This window comes from Pseudophryne corroboree, chromosome 2 (genome assembly GCF_028390025.1).
Source record: "Pseudophryne corroboree isolate aPseCor3 chromosome 2, aPseCor3.hap2, whole genome shotgun sequence".
Classification (NCBI taxonomy): Eukaryota; Metazoa; Chordata; class Amphibia; order Anura; family Myobatrachidae; genus Pseudophryne; species Pseudophryne corroboree.
Genome location: NC_086445.1, coordinates 280218484 through 280234354, shown reverse-complemented (window position 1 = coordinate 280234354; position 15871 = coordinate 280218484). Strand labels below are relative to the sequence as shown.

The following is a 15871-nucleotide window of genomic DNA, read 5'->3' as shown; positions in this document are numbered from 1 at the left end:
GATGTACATGAACAATGCGCACTAGGATAAAGCACACCAAACAGTGCAAAAAAAAAAAAAAAAAAAATATATATATATATATATATATATATATATATAGTCATAGAATCACTCAGCACTCCACTCAGCATATACGTACATCAGGCCTGGTGCCCTCCTTCCGTGTAGTTTACAAATTCATGTAATGGGCGGCACTCTCGGACTTGTTTCAAATAAAGGACCCGGACACGCCTGGGTACAACAACGTTTCGGTTTTATAAACCTTCGTCAGGTATGAAAATACAAGAAATGAGCTTACCTTTATACATAGTCTAAAACACCAGGTGAAAAACGTGCACAACTACTCCCTCCGCTTCCGCTGACGTCATCACATGCAGGCGGCGCCAGAACGGCAGCAGGGACAAAACTACTGTGAATCCGTCACCATGGTAACACCTGCAGGAATATAAACAACAATCACATGATTTATACAGAAGTAATCATATGGTATAGCAGAATCCTAAAACCATGGCACTTAGAGGAAACAATTAAATGAAATCATCTCATTTAATCCTTGAGGGGAGACAGTATTCTGTAAATGTATCCACTTAATCTTCAGTTGTAAAAGGGTTCTCCCTCTATCACCCCCTCTAATATCTTCCTTTACATGATCCAACATCATATAGCGTAAAGATGAGAGGCTATGATTACAAGCTTTAAAATGCTTGGCAACGGGCTGATCAATACTCTTTCCCTCCAATGCCTGCTTTATAGCGCTCCGATGTTGCGCCATCTGTTCTTGAACTGGCAGACCGTCTTGCCAATATAATATAAACTGCAAGGGCATCATATGCAGTAGACCACATACTTGCTGGTACATGTAAATACGTGTCTTAATTTAATCTGTTTACCACTGTGGGGATGTCTAATATAATCACCAGTATCCAAGTAGAAAGCCGGGCAATTATAGGTGCCTTGGTTGTACCACCTGCATGTACTTGGATACAGTTCACAAGGTATGCTGGGACTTATAGTCTCAACACAGCTGGAGAGGCAGTCACTGGTCTAGATACCTCTCCATACAGAGATCTTTGTAAGCTGTGATCCAGATTGCCAGGATAGACCATGCAGTGCAGCATGGTACCGCAGAAAATCTACAGGTATGCTTGTGCTGCACTGCTGACTGGTGCTGATTGTAGGGGCTGGTGTTCGGTGACAGACCGCGTGGGACCAATGAGAAGGGGAGCAGATTAGGAAGAGGAGGTGCCTCGCCCCTCCCCATACCTGGAAGTGCCCCGCTCCTGGCTATATTCACCATCATTGTGACTGTAGTCACAGAGAGTGTCAGAGTGCAATACGCTTCTGAGAGTCCGGCAGTGGATGACCACTGCTAAGGGATGTACTCAATGAGAACTACTATGTCATTCTACACACTGGCGTGGGAGGCACTGTCGGCCGGTGTCCCTCCCCCCTTGTCCGGCGCCCCTGGCGAGTGCCATCCTGGCCAATAGGAAGATACACCCCTGGCCGGGAGGATGACATTTTGTCTCAAAGTAGAATCCGAGTCTGATGCGAAACCCCAAGCCACAGCTGGGGAAGACACAGATCCCGGAAGTACAGAGCGACTCGGATTGCAAGGAAACTAAACCGCTCATCTCTAATTTTAGATTTTCATCATTTTAGTTGATTGACTTTTCCATAGGCCAATTTGCACAATTTTGCACAATATCCCCTTTGCCTTTAGCTCTATGTTCCCTTGTTGAGTTACTGCAGATTCATTTATATCCCCTCTTCTTGTTCTGTCACTATGTTCTCTTCCTATTACTTGTTCCTCTTTTTCCCTATCAGAAGCGGAACTCTGGGAGACAGGGCAGTCGGCTGCCACCGGGCTCTTTCTGTGAAGGGGGCATTTTTTATCAGATTCGGACTGGGTTGAGAGGCAGCAGAAATTATGACCCCTGACTGGACTACTATCCGATGATTGGTCCATGCATCTGGCCGGCCACTTAGATGTCTCCTCAGTGCGAGCCAACTGTAGAACTGAAAGAGGATTCGGATTTCCTATATTGCAGTGTGCTGCCTTGCTCCTCCGTTGTGACTCCTGCTGTCTGTTTGGAGACCCAGCCAATCAGAGACAGACTTCATGAACAGAGTACTGCATGGGCCAGTGAGAGAGTATTGGTAGGTGGGGGGCGGTGCTAGTGTACTTACTGTCTGCCGCATGCACCTAGCAGTGTGTGTGTGGTGCTTATTTAGTGTGTGCTGTGAGTATTTGCCGGCTTACAGAAGGCAGCACAGCCGCAGCTTGCAGATGATTGTGTCTCCCTCCCCAGCTCTCCTTCCTCTCTTTCTCCCCTGGGACTGGCTTCCTCTCCATTGATGGGGCACGTATCTGTGTACCTCCCAGTAAGGGATGCGGTCAAGATGCCGCCGGCCGGAATCCCGGCGGTCGAAATACCGACGCCGGAATCCCGACCACCACAATCCCGACATATTCTCCCTCCATGGGTGTCCACGACACCCATAGAGGGAGACTATAATAGTGTGCCGAGCGTAGCGAGGCACCGTGCCCGCAGCATGGCGAGCGAAGCGAGCCCGCAAGGGGCTGCGTTCCGCTCGCCACCCCTGTCGGGATTGTGTGGTCGGGATTCCGGCGTCGGTATTTTGACCGCCGGGATTCCGGCCGGCGGCATTTAGTACTGATCCCCCCAGTAATGGCAAACACTAACAATGTGAGTACCTGCAAGTTGCTTTGCACACATACTAAGGCGGAGAAACTGAATATATTGACATCTGTCCCAGTTGGAATATACATCATTTTGGGAATGTTTCTACTGTATTATGCTGCAACATCTTAATCTTTTAGTTAACATGGCTGGTTCAGGTTACTAGAAGCTTAAGAATATGTATATGTGGCTGATCCTGGGTCATAGGCAAAGTGGCTGTACTTGTGAGCAGCCACAGAATACTGTTACTACTTTATACTAATGGCAGATTCCATTCCAGCAATGTGGGGGTTCATGCATGTGCAAGTGGAAACCTGTGCCAGCCATTGATTTTACAGAGACCGCCACAACCGCCATCATTAGTATGGGCACCTTCACCAGCCCCAAGCTAGATGCAGGAGATCCGTCAGATACAGTCTTCCCTTCACCGTACACACATCTCACAGTCACATGGAGCTTTAGATACATGCCAACGGCACTCCCAGACTTAGGCATTACAACAGTGTTGGGATACTTCTGTCAGCATTCTGGTGTTTACAGTATATAGTCACTAGAGGGGGGCACCAACATTTCTCTTGCCTCTGGGCGACTGGGACGAACTTACGCCAATGTTCCCAATCGACTCCTTCTCCTGGCATTTGCTTTCCGCCTTTGCTCCTATAGCCTTCCTCTCTCTGACTGTCTTCTTGCTATCTTGGTGCTGTGACTTGGGCTGGTTGGAGGCAGGAGTTTCCAAAGTTCTGTTGACTCAAGAAGGTAACTGCACAAGACAGTAATTTAAAATGACAGAGAGATTACAGTATTCTCTCTATAAACATAAACAACTCATAATGCTTAACATTATTACACTTTAATTTATACATGTTTACTATAGTTATTATAAACAACACTTTCCATACGCTCTGCCTGTTTGGTATGCTGTCTCTAAAGGTGCATACACAGGTGCGACGTTGTCTAGTATTTCCCTTCCCGGGCCAGGGGGTCGGCGTCCAGCCGTACACACTGAGCTCATATCGGCTCAGTGACCCAAGGTGTTGTGCATTGGCCGTCTTCGCCGGCATACACACTTGCCGAGAAAGTTAACAACGTCACTCAGGAAGTGAGAAAATGAGCGGCAAGTGTGTATACACCTTAACAGGTCACTGCAATTGTATGTTACAATTTCTTACAGTAGCTTTCTGTCATTACAGTTTAATAGGGAAAATATAAACATGCAAAACAAATATTCAAGTACTGTAGTTATTTATAGTCATGGTTTTGAAATAATCTATGTAAATGTTTTATATAAAGAAGCCAGTATTGTTTAATCTGTGTGTACTAATCAACAGCCTTTAATTCTGTTAAATCAAACACGTAGTGTGATCAGAAACAGACACATGTATAATAGTAACCACTGTCTTGGCAGTGAAGTAGCAGTTTAAGCAGAATCGTTCTCCAACATTTATGTGGAAGACGTGAGAATGCTGGAGATAATATGTATCTGATACAGATATCCCTAACAGAGTTGGGTTATACTGTTTCCACCTCCCTATCAGAGATCTAATTTTACAATCTCTTCAGTGCTGTTGCCTGGCAACCTCCACATAGACTCTCATCTGATCTGATCATGTTACAATGTTTCCATAGGACCATAGAATGAGTCCCATCAGGGTTCTCATAACCATGCATGAGCATACCAGCAATATGAAAATCCCATTATAATTCAATGTACTAAAATTACTATTGGCATACCACCTGGCATCTCAGAGTCTCCTATATGCATCCCGTTCCTTATATAATTCCCTGATTAATATCACATCCCTTCCCCTGTTTTTCTTTCCATTTTTACTTTAAAATCAGAAGTGACCCATTTTTCTTATTTATTCAGCAAACCTTCATTTAATATATTGATGTCAGCAGAACTACTGAAAATAAGCATTGCATTAAAATAAATATAATGTATGTTTAATATATTTATGGTATATATGAATCTTAATGACATATGGTTTTATGCCACAAGTATTAAAGCTTAAAAGTGCGCAGACAAATCGGGTTACTATTAATCCAGTTTTTTATTTCTTTTTTAAAAGTTTATTAGGAAAAACAGCAACAAAACCATAACCATACAGCATGAGAAAGGGAATATAGGAATTAAAACCAAAGAGTCATATGCAGGACAACATGGGTGATGAGATATAGAAATAATAATATTTCAATGTACAGTATACAGTATATGATGAACATAGGACATTGGCCCCCATTCAGGTTGCATTGCAGTCGCAATGAGATTACATTATGCTGGTTTTCTATCCATTGTGCATACGCAGGGCCCGATCTGTGTGTGCGCAGGCTGGCCTATGCAATCGCATTGCATTGATGCAAATGCCTCTGCCTGATTGACAGGCAGAGGCGTTCGCGGGGGGCGACATGATGCTGCGGAGGTGAAAAGGCTAGAACGGGTTGGTCAGTGCCATTTTCGGGGCGGCTGCATGCAGTCACAAGCACTTGCTTCAATAAAAAAAATGCATTTGGTGCACTTGCCTTCGCAGCTAGGCTGGGCGCCCTGCTGAGATCTTTTTCCGTTGCAGTTTCTGCTAAGATTGCACAAACTGCTATATAGGGTCCATTGTCTGAAACGTCATTATTATATCTGTATGGTCAACCCACAAATTCTACATTTACAAAATACATTTAGGGAAATATATGTTATGGAGTTGTCTCTACTAGACAAAATGGGATCCGTCTGAAGATCGACAGTGTCTAGGTTGACAATGTTTAGGTCGACAGTCACTAGGTTGACAGGGTCAGAAGGTCGACATGTTCATGACCCTGTCGACATTTTGACCCTGTCGACCTAGTGACTGTCGACCTATAGTGGTCGACCTAAACATTGTCGACCTAGACACTGTCGATCTAATGATCCACACCCAGACAAAATGCAATTTCACTTGTCATTATTCTGTAATAGGTGTCTCAAATGACAAGAGGCATTGGATGTTAATTCATGTTTTCTGCAAACCACTGGGTTCCTTAACTCCATTTGTTTCTTCTTGGGTATAGAGTAGACATTTCAGATAAATAGAACTTACAACTATTAAAATATGTCAGCATCTTTCATACTGTACATAAAGTGTGTTAGTGTGCCAATGTTGATCTAACATTACTACAAGTAAAGTTTAGGAATATAAGAGTTACTAAACTATATGAAGCTATTTGTAATTGATAGAGGCACAACATACTTTTGTAAAAAAAATATTCAGCATTGCAGTTAATCATAGGGGATTGGATGTGTGGCTTAAGGGGGGTACTCACGGAGCGATAATCCAAGCAATCTGACTAGATTGCTTAGATTTTAAGCATGATCGCTCCGTGTGTACCCCGCACAGCGATATCGATGCGCAGCCCCACCCCCCCGCGTGCACGCATCGCGCTGTGCTGAGCGGAGGGAGAGATGTGTGCTGAGCGGTTCGCTCAGCACACATCTCTCCCACATCTGCCCGTGAATACGGGCCTTTACAAAGATTTGCCTAGTTTGAATGGTTTTTATCTGACAATTACAAGTAGCTACATATAGAGTAGTTAGCGTTTGCAATCCTACTTTGCAGGAGCAAAAAGCTCCATGTGTAAGGTGTCTGACTGTAATTTGAGAGGTGATGGGTTTAGCTCCAGGTATCGCAGGGTTTTAAAATGTATGTGTTAAATAAAAGAGTTTGTATGTGAAGGTGCACATATTCTCCTGTATCCACAGGAGTCTTCCTGAGGCCTACTGCATGTTAATGTGAGAGGTGCAAGGTGTTCAAGTTCTGACTGCTTAGAAATGTGTAAATAAAAATCAAGGATCATGTAACTGAGTGACAAGTAGAGATGTGCGCTGACCCCCCGTGTTTTGGTTTTGTATTAAATTTGTATTTTAGTTCTAATTTTGCAATACAGTACCACCTTCACGTGTTTTGGTTTTAGATCTGTATTTTATTATTTTTTTTAATGCTAAAAACTGCTAAAATCATGTAGAGTGCACAAGTTTTTGTCCCTACGGTATTATTAACAATAACATTAATTTTCAGTCATTTCCAGTCAATTTTTACCACCTCACAGCTCACAATATTCTTCACCAATATTGTCCAAAGGCTTGCTGACAAAACTGAGGAGAAGGGTTAGGGTTCGGCTGCGACAGGGAGGGTTAGGGTTAGGGAGTAGGGAAGGGAGGTTAGGATACTTACCTCACTCATGTGAGGATTGCCGCAATCGGGATGCCAGCATCGGGATACTGACCGCCGGCATTCCATACTGAATCCTGTATTAGAGATACAGTATAAGAACCAATAAAAATGTCTATAAAAAAAGACCATCCCCAATACCCCCCAAAAATACAGCCCATTATAAAAAAGTGGTGGAAAATGGGATTGTCCTTGGGCCCTCCCACCCAACCTTATCTTGGATATTAATAAGGACATAAAAAGTTTAACAGACCAAGCATTCAGCAACAAAGGCTACCACTTTTTGTGGCTGAAGTGCTTGGTTTGTTTGGGCCCCCACAAGTCAGTTTTCTAGAAGAACTACCTCCGATCACTAATGAGGAGATTGATGATGAGTGTGTTAAATACAAATTATTATAATTTAGTTAAATAAATTTAATGAACTTACTGCAAATGACATAACATGGAGGAGGTGCCTAGATGGTTAATGTCTCAACCTCTACAAACATAAAGTAGAGCAGATGCCTTCACAAACCTTGTCAGGATTTTAGTAAAAATAATCCCATACCCAAGAGGTGTTTTCGTTGGTTTTATGCCCAGGCTTTCTTTTTATCACCAGCAAGAATTGCTGCCACCGGTGGCATTACTGTTGTCGTTACATTTGCTTCTCTATGAGTAGAGTGTGAGAAATGTCAGACTCACACATAGCGAACGTGGGCACCCCTAGAATCTCCTTAGAGATTTGTGAATACACAGTTTGTTCTTCAGTCTTAGAGTTCTTTTTTGGGGAACTGGCGATTTTTTATTTTTTTAAGGTGACACTTCAACCTCTTTTTTCAGATTTCAGGTGCCCTTTCCTAAATTTTCTGCCCCATGGATAACCTTTAGTTGATGTTGTTGAACTATCATGATTGTCAGCAGCCACAGCACTAATACTTGCTTATTACTCCTGCTCTTTTATTGACTGATCATGATCCATATCAACTCACAGCGCTTATATTTTTAATGCAGTGGGTGACACGGCACCTACTGGGCATTATTATAACACATTGCCACTGCCACACTCTGAAGACACACGTAAAAAATAAAAAAAACTTTTAACAAATGACACCGTCACACTGCCACTATATTATTAACGTGGTGTCACAGCATCTACAGAGTGTTATTGTAACACAGTGCCACTGCACGGCTTTGAACACACACAAGTTTTACAAAAAAAAACTTTTTCTGTTGTTATAACATATGACAACTTCACACTGCAACTTACACAGCTATTATATTATTAACGCGGTGGCAAGGCTCCTACTGACCATTATTGTAGCAAGTGCCATGCCTGGCCCTGAACACAAACACTTTTTTTCCACACTGCTGTAATCACTGCACTTATATTATAGTAATTATAATATTATATTAATATACTGTTGTATCATATTATATTATAGAAATGGTGGCATATACCTAAAACTTTTTGCAGCCACCAATAGAGGGTTAATGATGCCTTGTATTAGGAGCTCGGGCTGCACTGCTGGCAGTGACAAAAAAAAAACACAACACCAGTTTGCTCTAAGGGTTAATGCTGCAGTTAAGTTATAGCACCAGTGTGACTATGCAGTGCACCAATAAACCTTCTTCACCTCACTCACCTCCTCCCCCTTACTCACCTCAGACTGAGACATAATTGAGACAAACAACACTGAAAAATAAAGACACACAAAACACACTCCTCCACTACCTCTACACAGCACAAAACAAACACAGACACACAAAAAAACACTGAGAAGAGACTTAAATTAAAAAAAAACAAGGATCAAAACTCATGACAAAACCACAAGAATGACAAGACTACTTTCAAACACAATACAGCACTCAAAACTCACAATACAACAGAAAACCAAACATCTACTCACCAACTCCACAGACCACAACCCCTCACCTCTCCACGAACTAAACCCCTGAGGCTCGGACGGTTTGGGGCATATTTAAATGGTTGCGCAAAGACACTCCTACATATGAAACTCGACCAATCATGAACGAATGACAAAAACGAAAGTACAAGTTGGAACGCGGCTGCGATAAAAAAAAAACATTGCCACGTTAGTAAAAATACGAATCCTAAGGAACAACCATCCATGTTCGACCAAACAACACTAACCTGGCCGTAAAATACATATGAAAATACAAATAACATCGACATAGGAAAACGCAAAAATACAAAACACGGGAGCTTAGTAAATTACCGATTATGGACACAAAAAGTTGCAGAAAAAGACAAATATTATATATACAGTGTGTGTGTATGTATGTATGTATATATATATATATATATATATATATATATAGAGAGAGAGAGAGAGATGTACAGTATATGTATATATATATATATATATATATATATATATATATACAATGCAGTTTGTCTGGCACTCCAATTAGATTAATACTTGACCCGTTGCCCTCGCAAAAAAAAAAAAGTGTATACCTACAAAGACAAGCGTGTCACTCAAGGCTCCATGAGAAAGCAAAATTCAAACGACCACCATAGTCAACAATGTTTCAATCTATTGTAAGATTTTCATCAGGTTACAAACCTCACGGATTTGAAGTTAAAATATATTGTGAACAAAGTCACAAACTTTTGTTACTTTGTTTAAAATATACTTTTTCACTTTTAACGTCCTTGAGAGTTGTCCCTATTCTCTATATATGTATAATGATGCAATTCACCCCAGTCGACATAGTGGCAACATGCATCTTCCCGCCAAGAAGTGGTGGTAGTGGGGTTTGCAGGTTAGGGTGCGCTAGACTAAAGCTTTGCCTATGGTGCAGAGAGACCTTGTACCCGGCCCTGCTAGTATTAGAGCCAGGTTTACACACTCATACTGCATATGAACCCAAGGGTTCATGTGGTTATTATACAAAGGTGCAGCAGTTTTGATTAATGATATGCGGACATGGTAAGAAGGTGAAGCAGTGCCTTACCTGATGTACTCCAGTCAGGGGCATCCATTTTCCAAGTAATTTTCGCCCGCACTGCAGAGCCGCTGCGGAGGGGTAAGTATACTCTATGGGTTTACCACGCACACTGCACTCATTATATAAATACCTATGACTCCAGTATACTCCAGAGTTTTGACTATAAAAAGATTAGAATAATACAAAGAAGATATTTATATCAATGTATTATTCTGAACATTTTTATAGTCAAAACTGGAGTATGACAGGAAAAGGCACAGCCTCACCTGTCTCCCCTGAGTACACATACCTGATGGGAGCCATTAACCAGTCAGCTGTGAGCCTATTTCTAGTAAAATGGTGCCAAATAAATAAATAAAAAGATAGATGAAACAGGTAACTGCACTTGTATTTAAAATAAATACTTTTGAGTCTTGAGTTTTAGTTTGGCTGCAGCAACATACCTACTGTAATGTGCTACAGTTATTAATGTAAATCAGTTTATGTTACTTCGCTTAAACAGCCATAGGTCATGACTTCACAAAGTCTGATTATCAAATTACCAGATTCCTCTTGTAGAGACTGTGCACTGCCTATTCATGAGCAGAGAATTAATAAAATGCAAAACAAAACTGAAGCAAAACATGTAGTTAATCTCCACATAATTCAAGTGAGTGTGTGACTCAGATGGTGGGAAACACATTATTGGAAACATTTGGTGTGCCTGTTATAACAAAGTATATTTGTGCACTTCCTGTAAAACAAAAAATAAATAAATAAAAAAAATTGTGAAGAAGCTTTGCACTATAACACGAGTCTCTCCTCTGCTCTAATAAAGGGGGGAATTTAGAGTTGATCACAGCAGCAAATTTGTTAGCAGTTGGGCAAAACCATGGGGGTCATTCCGAGTTGTTCGCTCACTAGTAGATTTTAGCAGCATTGCTTCTAGTCCGCCGCCCTCTGGGAGTGTATCTTAGCTTAGCAGAATTGTGAACGAAAGATTAGCAGAATTGCGAATAGAAAATTCTTAGCAGTTTCTGAGTAGCTCGAGACTTACTCCTACACTGCGATCAGCTCAGCCCGTTTCGTTCCTGGTTTGACGTCACAAACACGCCCTGCGTTCGGCCAGCCACTCCCCCGTTTCTCCAGACACTCCCGCGTTTTATTCTGGCACGCCTGCGTTTTTCCGCACACTCCCAGAAAACAATCACACTCTGATTACTTCAACGATGAAAATTCTTCGTTCGGAGGTGAGTAAATCTACTAAGTTTTGTGCTAAAATACTTAGCGCATGCGCGCTGCGTACCATGCGCATGCGCATTTTCGCCTTAATCGCTCCGTTGCGAAAATCAGCAACGAGCGAACAACTCTGAATGACCACCCATGTGCACTGCAGGTGTGTCAGATATAACATTTGCAGAGAGAGTTAAGGCCCATACACACTTGACGATGCACACGTCGTTAACGACTTCCCTTGAACTTCCCTTGAACAGCTGAGCAAACGACATGAGCATACACACTACCAAAGACCAAAGACCATTCATCGTTGAAGCATCCAAGCTGAACAGTTTATTAAAATAATGAGCTGAGAACAGGGCTGGTGAACAGTGGCTTGGTCGTTGGTCGTTCACACCATACACATTCAACGACGTCTCTGGTTGGTAACGACCATAGTGGAAATTGAGCATACATGCTCCACAGATAAGCGAGGGTCGTTAACGTCCCGCGGGGCCGCGCATCGGTGGTTGTCAGATGCATACACACTTGACGATATAATGAGCGACGTAGTTGATGAGGGCTGAAATGAACGACGTCGCTCATTTTATCGTCAAGTGTGTATGGGCCTTTAGATTTGGGTGTTTTATTTTGTTTCTGTGCAGGGTAAATACTGGCTGATTTATTTTTACACTGCAATTTAGATTTCAGTTTGAACACACCCCACCCAAATCTAACTCTCTCTGCACATGTGATATCTGCCCCCCCCTGCAGTGCACATGGGTGGTCATTCCGAGTTGTTTGCTCGCTAGCAGTTTTTAGCAGCCGTGCAAACCAGGGACGTGCAGTCAGGGGAGGCAGTGCCTCCCCTGCCATTAATGATTAAAATAATACAAAAAAGAAACTTATGACACAGATTTTGTGTCATAAGTATATTTTTATTATTTTAATCATTTTTAGCTTTGCAAAAATCCATGTTAAGTGTTTCGGAGGCACCGCTCTCGGTGCCTCCCTCTGACAATGTAAAAGGGCCGGAAGCGGGGGGCGGGGCCAAGCAGCGGGGAGTAAAATCCCATTAACAAAAAGCCCTGAAAGCGGCACTAGTATAAGCCTCTTTGACAGGGGCGTGCTTTCAGCCAATATGAAAGCACGCCCCTGTCACTGTGGAGGAGGTGATTGGGCAGTGGTGGATTCGGGGCGGTGTTTTTTGTTTAATATGTTAACATTAATGACAGTATATGTGGCTGTGACCGTCCCCACTCCCCAGTACCTGCCGTTCCTTCGCTCCTGTTCACTTCTGAGGGCAGACTGAACAGCCACTGTCTCGCACCGGGAACCCCCTGCATGATGATCGCGCTGATGGATCCCGGGCAGCAGGGGCACCAACAGGAGACGCGTGAAGAGCCCCTGAGCCGGTGGGACCACTCAAGTCTACCTGGACGGCACCTGGCAGCAGAGGAATGCATTGCCGCGATTCGCGGGTGGGAAGGGGGTGGAGCCTAATGCCTTGAAGTGCCCGCCCCCAATGAGAGACCTGAGCTGAAGCCTAGCAAGCCTGGGACAGGTAGTGTGTCTCTCCCCATCCCTCATCCCTCTCTATCTCTCTCTCTCCATCTCTCCTATCTCTCCACATTCGTCCTCCCTCTCTATCTGTCTCCCTCTCTCTCGCCCCCATCTATCTCTATCTCTCCCCCCTCTATCTCTCCAAATCCCTCCTCCCTCTCTATCTCTCCCCCTCTCTCTCCATCTCTCTCTTCATCTCTCCCCTATTCCTCCTCCCTCTCTATCTCTCCCCTTGCTCTCCCCTCTCTCTCTCGCTCCCCTCTATTTCACCCCTCTCTCTCTCTTCCTCTATCTCTCCCCATCAGGGGTGGAACTCCCGGAGGCAACGGAATCTGTTGCCGCCGGGCTCCAGCCCTGAAGGGGGCACCTGGCTCCTCCACAGTCTCCCATCCCTGCCCTTCTTGCTTCAATAGAAGATCCACGAGCAGAGGCGGAGCGCCGATCAGCATCAATGGGGCGCTCCCCCTCTGTGACCTAGAGACTCAATAGGGAAAAGGGGTCACTAAAAGACCCCCTCTCGAGCAGGGACACATAAAAGGACTCACTCTCACTGCCATTCAGGGGCTGCCTGAGAGCGGAGAGTACTGCGGAATACGCTGGGAACAATAGCGGAAGGAGCAGAGCGGAGACCGGGGACACAGGGAGGAGCCGCCCCCATAACCAGCCGCCCTGACAGAGAGGGGTACAGCAAGGCCAGAAGAAGTGCCGCACCGCATCTCCCAGCAAGCACCACGGGCAAGGAGGGTAAGTGTGGAGAAAGTTTGCGGCTATTGTGCAGGGGGCACCGGGAGTCTCCTCTCTGCCGGGAAACTCTAGGAGTGAGACCACAGCAGCCCAGCCACACAAGGAGGAGCGCCAGTGCCATCTTCATCACCCAGCGTCCCAGAGCAGCAAAAGTTTCAGTGTACGTCACCCTGTGCTGTTTCCTCTTTCTCTTTCTCCATGTCTCTCTCTCCCCCTCACCCTGTGTTTCTGTCTCCCTCTCTCTGCGTCTCTCTCACTCTCCATGTGTCCCTCTCCCTGTCTCTCTCTCATGTCTCCCTCACTTCTCTCTCCCCATCTGTTCTCCCTGTTTCTTTCCAATGTCTCTCTCTCCGTCTCTCTCCCTCTCTCCCTCTATCTCACTCTGTCTCTCTCTGCCTGTCTCTCTCTCCGTGTCCCTGTCTCCCTCTCCCTGCGTCTCTCTCACACTCCCTGTCTCTCTCCCATAGCTCCCTCACTTGTCTCTCTCTCCATCTGTCTCTCCCTGTTTCTCTCCCTGTGTCCCTGTCTCCCTCTCTCTGCATCTCTTTCATTCTCCCTGTCTCCTTCTCCCTGTCTCTCTCCCGTATCTCCCTCACTTCTCTCCTCATTTGTGTCTCTCTCTCCCTGTCTCTCTCCCACATCTCTCTCTCCGTCTCTGTCTCTCTGTTTCTTTCTCTCTGTCTCTCCCGCTCTCTTTCTCTCCCTTTCCCTGTCTGTGTCCCTGTCTCTCTCTCTGTCTCCCTGTCTCTCTCCCCCTCTCTCTCTCTCCCTCCCTTTCCCTGTCTGTGTCCCTGTCTCTCTCCCTCTCCTTCGCTTCTCTCTCCGTCTGTCTGTCTCTGTCTGTCTCTCTCTCGCTCTCCCTGTTTCTCTCCATGTCTCTCTCTTTCCCTTGTCTCTCTCTGTCTCCCTGTCTCTCCCTTTCCCTGTTTGTGTCCCTGTCTCTCTCGCTCTCCCTGTCTCTGCATCTCTCTCCGTCTCTCTGCCTCCGCCTGTCTCTCACTTGTCTCTCTCTCTTCCACATCTCTCTGCATATCCGTGTCTCCCTCTTCCTCGCTTCTCTCTCCCTGTCTGTCTGTCTCTCTCTCTCTTCGTCTGTCACTCCCTGTCTTCCTCTCCCTCGTCTCTCTCTCTCTCTCTCCTTCTCCCTTGTCTCTGTCTCTCTCCGCCTCTCTCCTTCTGTCTCCCTCGTCTATCTCCTTTGTCTCTCTCTCTCATCTATTTCTCTCTCTCTCTCTCTCTCTCTCTCCCTCGTCTCTCTTCCCCTCTCCGTCTCTATCTCCCTTTACCTGTCTCTCTCCCTGTCTCTACGTCTCTCTCCCTCTTCCTTCTCTCCCCTCTCTCTCTTTCACTCTCCATCCCTCCCCTCTCTCTCTACCTCCCTGACACCCTCTTTCACTATCTCACTCTTCTCTCTTTCTCCCTGATACAGTCTGTCTCTCTCACTCATTCTCCCCCTCTCTCTCTCCCCTTCTCCCCCCTCTTTCTCTCTCTCCCTGGAACCCTCTTTGTCTCTCTCTCTCTCACTCCGTAACTCTCTCTCCTGCTTCCCCTGATGCCGTATATCCAACCCTCACACACTGTGACTCATGACTCACCCATCTCCCCTTTCCCGAGTGGGAAGAGGGTATTGTGACGGGGGGGGGGGGAAGGCGAAGTAGGCAGAAGTTTTGCCTAGGATGTTGAGAAACTTTGCACCGGACCTGCCTGGCACAGTGTGCAAAAAAAATAAATTACCAAGGTAATTTGTCCGGCGCTGTTAAGAGGGTATGCTTATCCTTTACAGCTGCTGTTTTAAAGGGATAGTTGGTCCCTGAATGAGTAATAAAAAGTAAGGTATATACAGCGCTAACAGAAAACTGGATATGGGAAAATAATCACAATTTATTAAAAGACATTGTTGCAACAAATAAATTCATATATAAAAGAAGGACATTATTTTGTCATTAAAAAATAAATAAATAAAGAAATATATATAGGGCAGGCACAGCAATTTTTGTTTGATAAATTACCACACGAGGAGACCGAATAGATGTACTGGTATAAGTCCTTGGAATGGTAGCCACAGTCCTAGGGAGCAGTTTGCAGTGCTAGCAGGTGAGGTCCAAATATAAGAGGCAAATCTTTCAGATGTTTGATCCGGACTGAGGTGCGTCCTGTTGGATTGGTGGATCTTTCTGTGCCTCGTGGACATCCGCTATTTTTCCCAATTAGCTGGTGGATTTCTAGGCTGGTTTCCAAGTTCCAAGAATGGTTCCAGTAATATACGGCTCCTCAGAACCAACGCGTTTCGCTGTATTCACAGCTTTTTCAAGGTGTATGTGCCCTCTGTGTGGATGCCCTTTTTAAAGGCTGTGCTGATTGCCCATTGAAAACAGCTGAGATCGATTTTAAATATCTCAATAAGTCAAAAAACAAAACCATATCCAGTTCAGATTATTTGTAATTGGTGGAGACAAATGTATATTCATAAACCCAACAAAATTGATTAGTATAAAAGAAGATATATAATAAGAATAC

General features: G+C 44.5%; 1 long non-coding RNA gene across 1 annotated transcript in view; it reads right to left on the bottom strand.

The window, feature by feature from the left end:
- Positions 1–304: 304 nt before the first annotated feature.
- LOC135050727 (uncharacterized) overlaps positions 305–15871 on the bottom strand; it is a 56773-nt gene continuing 41206 nt past the window's right edge. The window contains exons 2-3 of the long non-coding RNA XR_010241771.1: positions 3310–3465; positions 305–435 (exon numbers count right to left, since the gene is read on the bottom strand). This is a non-coding gene — a long non-coding RNA (uncharacterized LOC135050727). The remainder of the gene's footprint in view (positions 436–3309; positions 3466–15871) is intronic.